Raw genomic sequence first — 6570 nt, forward strand, 5'->3', positions numbered from 1 at the left:
CTGACAGTAGGTGGATCTTGACTGAAATAAAAACAATACCAGAAAGATGTTTATCTGTGTTTTATTGACTGTGCAAGAGCTTTCAATTGTGTGGCTCATGACAAGCTATGTCCAACATTGAGGAAAATGGGTATTCCAAAGCTCTTAATTGTGCTCATTAGGGACCTGGATGCAGACCAAGAGGTAGTCATTTGAACAGAACAAGCAGTTACTGAATGGTTTATAATCAGGAAAGGTGTGTGCCAGGGTTGTATTTTGTCAACATACTTATTCAATCTGTATACTGAGCAAATAATTCAAGAAGCTGGATTATATGAAGAAGAATGTGGCATCAGGAATGGAGAAAAACTCATTAGCAACCTGTGACATGCACATATACAACCTTGTTTTCTGAAAAGGAAGTGGACTTAAAATTCTAACTGATGAAGATTAAAGACCACACCCTTTGGTATGGGTCGTGCCTCAATGTAAAGAAAACAAAAATCCTTACCATTGGACCAAAAATAACAGGATGATAAATGGAGAAAAGATGGAAATTGTCAAAGACTTCATTTGGCTTGGATCCACAGCCAATGCTCATGGAAGCAGCAGTCCAGAAACCAAATGCTGTATTGTATTAGACAAATCTGCTGCACAAGATCTCTTTAAAGTGTTCAAGACAAAGCTGTCAGTTTGAGGACTAAGGTACACTTTACCCAAGCCATGCTTCATATGCATGTGAAAGCTGGACATTGAAAAAGGAAGACCATAGAAGAATTGGTGCATTTGTTTCAATCTTGGAGAATATTAAAAGTACCATGGACTATGGCACTGTAGATAAAGCACTGGACTGTGAACCATATGTCGGGCATTGAAACTCACCCCCTGCTCCTCAGATACCTTGTACAGGGTCACTATGAGTCAGATTTGGCTTGACAGCACTTAACAACAACATAGACTTTTAGAAGAACGAACAAATGTGCTTTGGAAGAAATACAGTCAGAATGCTCCTTAGAAGCCATGATGGCAAGGCTTTGTCTCTCATACTTATTGTTGTTGCTGTTAAGTGGCATTGAGTTGGCTTCGACCCATAGTGACCCTGTGTAGGGTTTCTGAGGAGCAGGTGGTGAGCTTGAATCTCCAACCTTGCAGTTCAAATGGATTTGCATTCTAGTGCATTAACCCACAGTGCCACATCAGGACTCCCTTCACACTTGGTACATATCATTAGGAGGGAGCAGTTGCTGGAGAAATACATCTTGCTAGGTAAATTGGAGTGTCAGTGAAAAAGAGGAAGACTACCAACAATGTGGGTTGGCACGGTGGTAGCTCAAGCTTAACAATGGTAAGGATGGCAGAGGACCAGGCAGTGTTTCATTCTGTTGTGCTAAGGTTGCTGTGAGTTTTAACTGACTTGACACCACCTAACAACAGTTACAAAAGATAGGGAGAAAATTAAGAGAAAGTGTAAGTTGGGGTTTTGATTTAAAAGACTTTAAAATGAAGACCAATATGATTTCATTGTTTACTCAGTTTGGTATTATAAATTGTGAGCTAGTTATTAATACTAAATTTAATGAGTGCTTATGATGTGAAGTCCTGGTGGGGCACTGTGAGATAAAGCAGTGGACATCAAGGTCAGTTTGAACCACAAAGTCGGTGGTTCAAACTCACTAGACACTCCTTGGAAACCATGTACAGAGTCTCTGAATCAGAACTGACTCGATGGCACTCAACAATAACATGATGTGAAGGGCATTTTAACACATTTCAAGCTACTTTTATTTGTACCATCTTATCTATTTCTCCCAACAGTAGAACGTCGGCTTAGGTAACTTATCTTTAGTCATAGTTAATGAGTGCTATAAGGAGCTCTGGTAGTGTAGTGGTTATGAATCAGGTTGCGAACATCAAGGTCATCAGTTTGAAACTACCAGCGGCTCCGTAGGAGAAAGATGAGACTTTCTACTCCCGTAAAGATTTATAGCCTCGGAAACCCTGTTCAGGGTCGCTATGGGTCGGAACTGACTCGACGGCACTTAACAACAACAACAACATAAAAGAACTATATATAAAGCTCTTTAAAGATTTTGGGGTCTTTTTAGTTTTGTTTTTATTATGCCTTTCTCTACTAGTCTTAAATGCTGATCTTTCTCATATATATTTTCACAATGAATGAGCTCACTTCTCTCTCTTCTATTTTATTGATCAAGTTGTTGATTTCTGCAACAATGCCATTCTAAGCTAATTTATTCATCTTTGTGATGTATTTTATATTTGTTGTTTTTAAGTTTCATTCTAGCTCATAGGAAACCTAGGTACAACAGAACAATACATTGTCTAGTACTGTGTGTGCCATGCTCACAATTGTTGCCGTATTTGAGCAGAATGTTGTAGTCACTGTTTGTGACTAGTGCCATCTCCTTGGGGGAAGAGGGTGGATCTTCCTATTCTTCACTGTCCCTCTACTTTACCAAGCATGATGTCCTTTTGCAAGAACTGATACCTATATTTGATATTTGTTGTTGTAAAGTGCCACTAATTGGTTTGGACTCATAGCAACCCTGTATAGTGTTTCAGAGGATTTGCTGTTTGGTTTGAACCACGGTTAGTGATCAGTGCTTGGTAGAGTGCTATTCCAGGCTTTGGTTACTCCTGAGCACTTCCTCTTCTATGTGAATTTTGATATTATCTGTTCAAGTTCCATGAAAACATTCTGTTGGACACATGATTGAAATTGCATTGAAGTTATATATTATATATATATATCATTGGTATATTGATACTATTGATACTATCAGCATTTTACTTCCATGTACATGATATGTCTTCATTTATTCAGGTATTCTTGTGTGTATATCACTCAATAAATAGGTATACACACATACTATTTTAGGTGTTGGGGCCACAGCATCGATTATAATGCCATTCTACCTAAAGAGGAGAAATAGAAAAAACAAACAAATATGATATAAATATGTATGTTATGTTGTGATAAGGTCCTGGCAGAGAAATAAGACAGGGTATAGGGACAAAGGACAATGGATATGCATATATGTGTGTGTGCATACTTGCACCTGCATACTCTTATTTGAACCTGGGAGTTTTCTGATAAAATAACATTTGAGCAGACATAATTTAAGGAGGACGTGAACCATCTTGAGAAATAGCTGTTTTCCAGAGAGAAGAGCAGATGCATATCTGTGAGGTGGGTGGGAGACCACTTGATGTGTTCATAAAACATCATGGTGGTAAGTGAGGTTGGATATTGTGCAAAAGAACAATATTTTATAGTTATCTTAATAAAGATCTTGAATATTTTACTAGACTAATTCCTAGATATTTTAAAGTATGTGTTCTGAATATCTTTACATTTTTTCTTTCCAAATCACTTTAGTTGGGTATTATTGGTCTTTGTTGTTATTAGGTGCTGTCGAGTTGGTACCAACTCACAGTGACCTTATGCACAACATAATGAAACACTGCCTGGTCCTGTGCCAATCTTATAATTCTTGCTTCCCAAGTTAATTTGAGTAATTTTTTTCTTAGTTAAATTGTTCATTTGAACTAAGTTTTCAAATTTATTTCTACTGTCTATAATATCTCCTTCTAGATTTAATGTTATTTCCCAGGTTTTGTTTCTTTTATTTCTAAAGCTTATTTATGTCTTTTCTCATTTTAAAATTATACTTGTCAAAAGTTTGATTCTTTGTTTCAATTGAGATAAGTGGAGTCCCATTAAGTTATAAGAAATAATACAAAGGGAAATCACTTCCCCTTTACCCAGTTTCCCCTAAGGTAATAGCAAGTTACCAATATTATTAAAATCCCCCCAATTTAGTTTTACTTGTACTCATCTGTATGTGGGGATGCCCATATACACTTGTTTACTGTGGTGCTGTGGGTTAATGCACCAGACTGCAAAGCCGTTTGAACTGTAAGGTTGGTGGTTCAAGTTCACCAGCTGCTCCTCAGAAACCCTATACAGGGTCGCTATGGGTTGGAACCGACTCGATGGCACTTAACAACAACAACATACAATGTTATAAAGTGTTAAGGTCTGTGAATGTGGTGCTGTGGGTTAATGAGCTGGACTGCAATGTTGTTTTGAACTGCAAGGTTGGCCGTTCAAGTTCACCAGATGCTCTTTGGAAGCCCTATACAAGGTCGCTATGAGTTGGCAGCAACTTGACAGCACTTAACAATAACAGTTCACCACCACAGTCAAGACACTAAACATTTCCACAACCACAAGGGTTGCACTCTTATAACCATACCAACTGTCTTCTCGTGCATCTCCCCACTCCCAATCCCCAGTTCCTGGCACCCACTGACGTATATTCTCCATGTAGAGTATTCTGTCATTTAGAAAAATGTTCTATAAATGGCAACACCCATTATGTAATCTTTGGTATTGACATTTTTAGTCACATAACTCCCTGGATATTCATCTACATTGTTGTGTAGACTGAAAATCTGTTCCCATTTGTTGCTCAGTAGAATCCATACAATATATGTAAATCGATATCTGGGTTATTTTGGTTTAGGGCTAGTCTACATAAACTTTCTATAAAATTTGTGTAGAGGTTTTCGCGTGACTGTTTCATTTCTCTGGGGTAAATGTGTAAGGGTACAATTGCTACATAATTGAATGGTTGGTTTTATAAGAAATGGCTTTGTTGTTTTTTTGCGTTTTTCTTTGTTTACATGTCCTCTCCCTTTTTTAAGGGATTTCTCATAATACTTTCCTGACTCTGAGTTTGCTGAGGACTCCTGTTCTGATTTTTAACAAACTATTTTGTAATTTCTAGGGGACATTTGTGGTGGGAAAGAGACACCAAAGCATGTGTTAAAACTCCAATCTTAACCAAGAACCTAGGAGGCCTTTTTCATATTTTCAAGTCAGTCTGTGAACAAGATGCAGGCGAATAAAAAAGAGGATGACAAGTGTTTGGAAGCCAGTCTTTCTATCATGTTTCTGCTCCCCTGAGTAACTGAGTATTCAATCTCTTTGAGTTTTGGTTTTGCTAATCTGATAAAAAAAAATGCAGATTATAGCAGGTTTATAAGGATAAAACTAAAGGATGAATTCATAATTAATAATAAAAATTAAATGAAAAGAATAACTGCTTCTTATCTACTGCAATTGAAATGTTTCAATAAGCAGATGCAATGCTGGAAATACTGTTGTTTATGCCAAGAAATCTGGAAGACAGCTGCCCGGCCAACTTATAGGAAAAGATCCATATTTGTGCCCATTTCAAAAAAAGGTGATCCAATAGAATGCCAAAATTATTGAACAATATCATTAATATCATATAATCAAAAATTTGTTGAAGATAATTAAACATGGCTGCAGTAGTACATCAACAAGAAAGTATCAGAAATTCAAGCCAGCTTCAATAGAGGACGTGGAATGAGAGCTATCATTGCTGATTTAGAATAGGTCTTAGTTGAAAGCCGAGAATATCAGAAATATGCTTTCTTGTGCTTCATTGGCTATGCAAAGGCATTTGACTATGTGAGTTGTAATAAATTATGGATAATACTGTAAAAAAATAGAAATTGCAGAACATTTAATTGTGCTCTGATAGAAGTTGTACATAGTCCAAGATGCAGTCATTTGAAAAGAACAAATGTGCATATCAGGGTTGTATCCTTTCACAATATTTATTCAGTCTGTATACTGAGCAAATAATTCAAGAAGCTGTACTATATGAAGAAAAATATGACATCTGGGCTGGCCGAAAACTCATTGACATCCTGTCATATACAGATGACACAACCTTGCTTGTTGAAAGGTTAGAGACCTTAAAGTTCTTACTAATAAAGATAAAAGACTACAGCCTTCAGTATGGTACACTTCAATGTAAAGAAAACGTACAAAAAATTCTCTAAGCCCAATCAATAAACAAAAATATAATAAATGGAGAAAATATTGGTATTGTCAAGGATTTTATTTCACTTGGATCCAAAATCAATGCCCATGGAAGCAGCAGTCAAGAAATCAAACAACATATTGCATTTGGAAAATCTTCTACAAAATACTTCACTAAGGTGCATGTGATATTCAGTCACTTCATATGCATGCAGAAGTTGAGCAATGAATAAAGAATACCAAAGAAGAATCTATGCCTTTGAATTCTGGTGTTGGTGAAGAATAGTGAAGATATCATGGACTGCCAGAAGGAGGAATGAACAAATATCTCTTAAACGTAAGAATGGCATGGCTTTGTTTCATATACTTTGTACATGTGACATTGGTAGGGATAAATCCTTTAAAAAGGACATCATGCTTGGTAAAGTAGAGGGTCAGGGGAAAAGAGAAAGATACCCAATGAGATGCTTTGGCATGGTGGTGCTGTACCTAGTGAGTTGGACCTGACTCAATGGCATATATCATCAATAACAGCACCTACTGCAGATTTGGTGCTTAATATATATTGGTTTCTTTTCTCTTTTCAAGGAATCTTGACATTACAGTGTTTATGTTTAGTTTCTTTATGAGGTTAAGTAAATAATGTTAATGAGGTTATGTAAATTAAGTAAAAAGGTATTGGTGCAAAATCATTGTTGTTGTTAAGTGCCATG

At 36.7% G+C, this 6570-nt stretch overlaps 1 protein-coding gene across 2 annotated transcripts in view; it reads left to right on the forward strand.

The window, feature by feature from the left end:
- Nucleotides 1-6570, forward strand: part of KCNH5 (potassium voltage-gated channel, subfamily H (eag-related), member 5) — a 608817-nt gene that overhangs the window by 256238 nt on the left and 346009 nt on the right. The gene's annotated exons all lie outside the window — the stretch shown is intronic.

The sequence above is a fragment of the Chrysochloris asiatica genome, unplaced genomic scaffold (assembly GCF_000296735.1).
Source record: "Chrysochloris asiatica unplaced genomic scaffold, ChrAsi1.0 scaffold00067, whole genome shotgun sequence".
Taxonomy (NCBI): Eukaryota; Metazoa; Chordata; class Mammalia; order Afrosoricida; family Chrysochloridae; genus Chrysochloris; species Chrysochloris asiatica.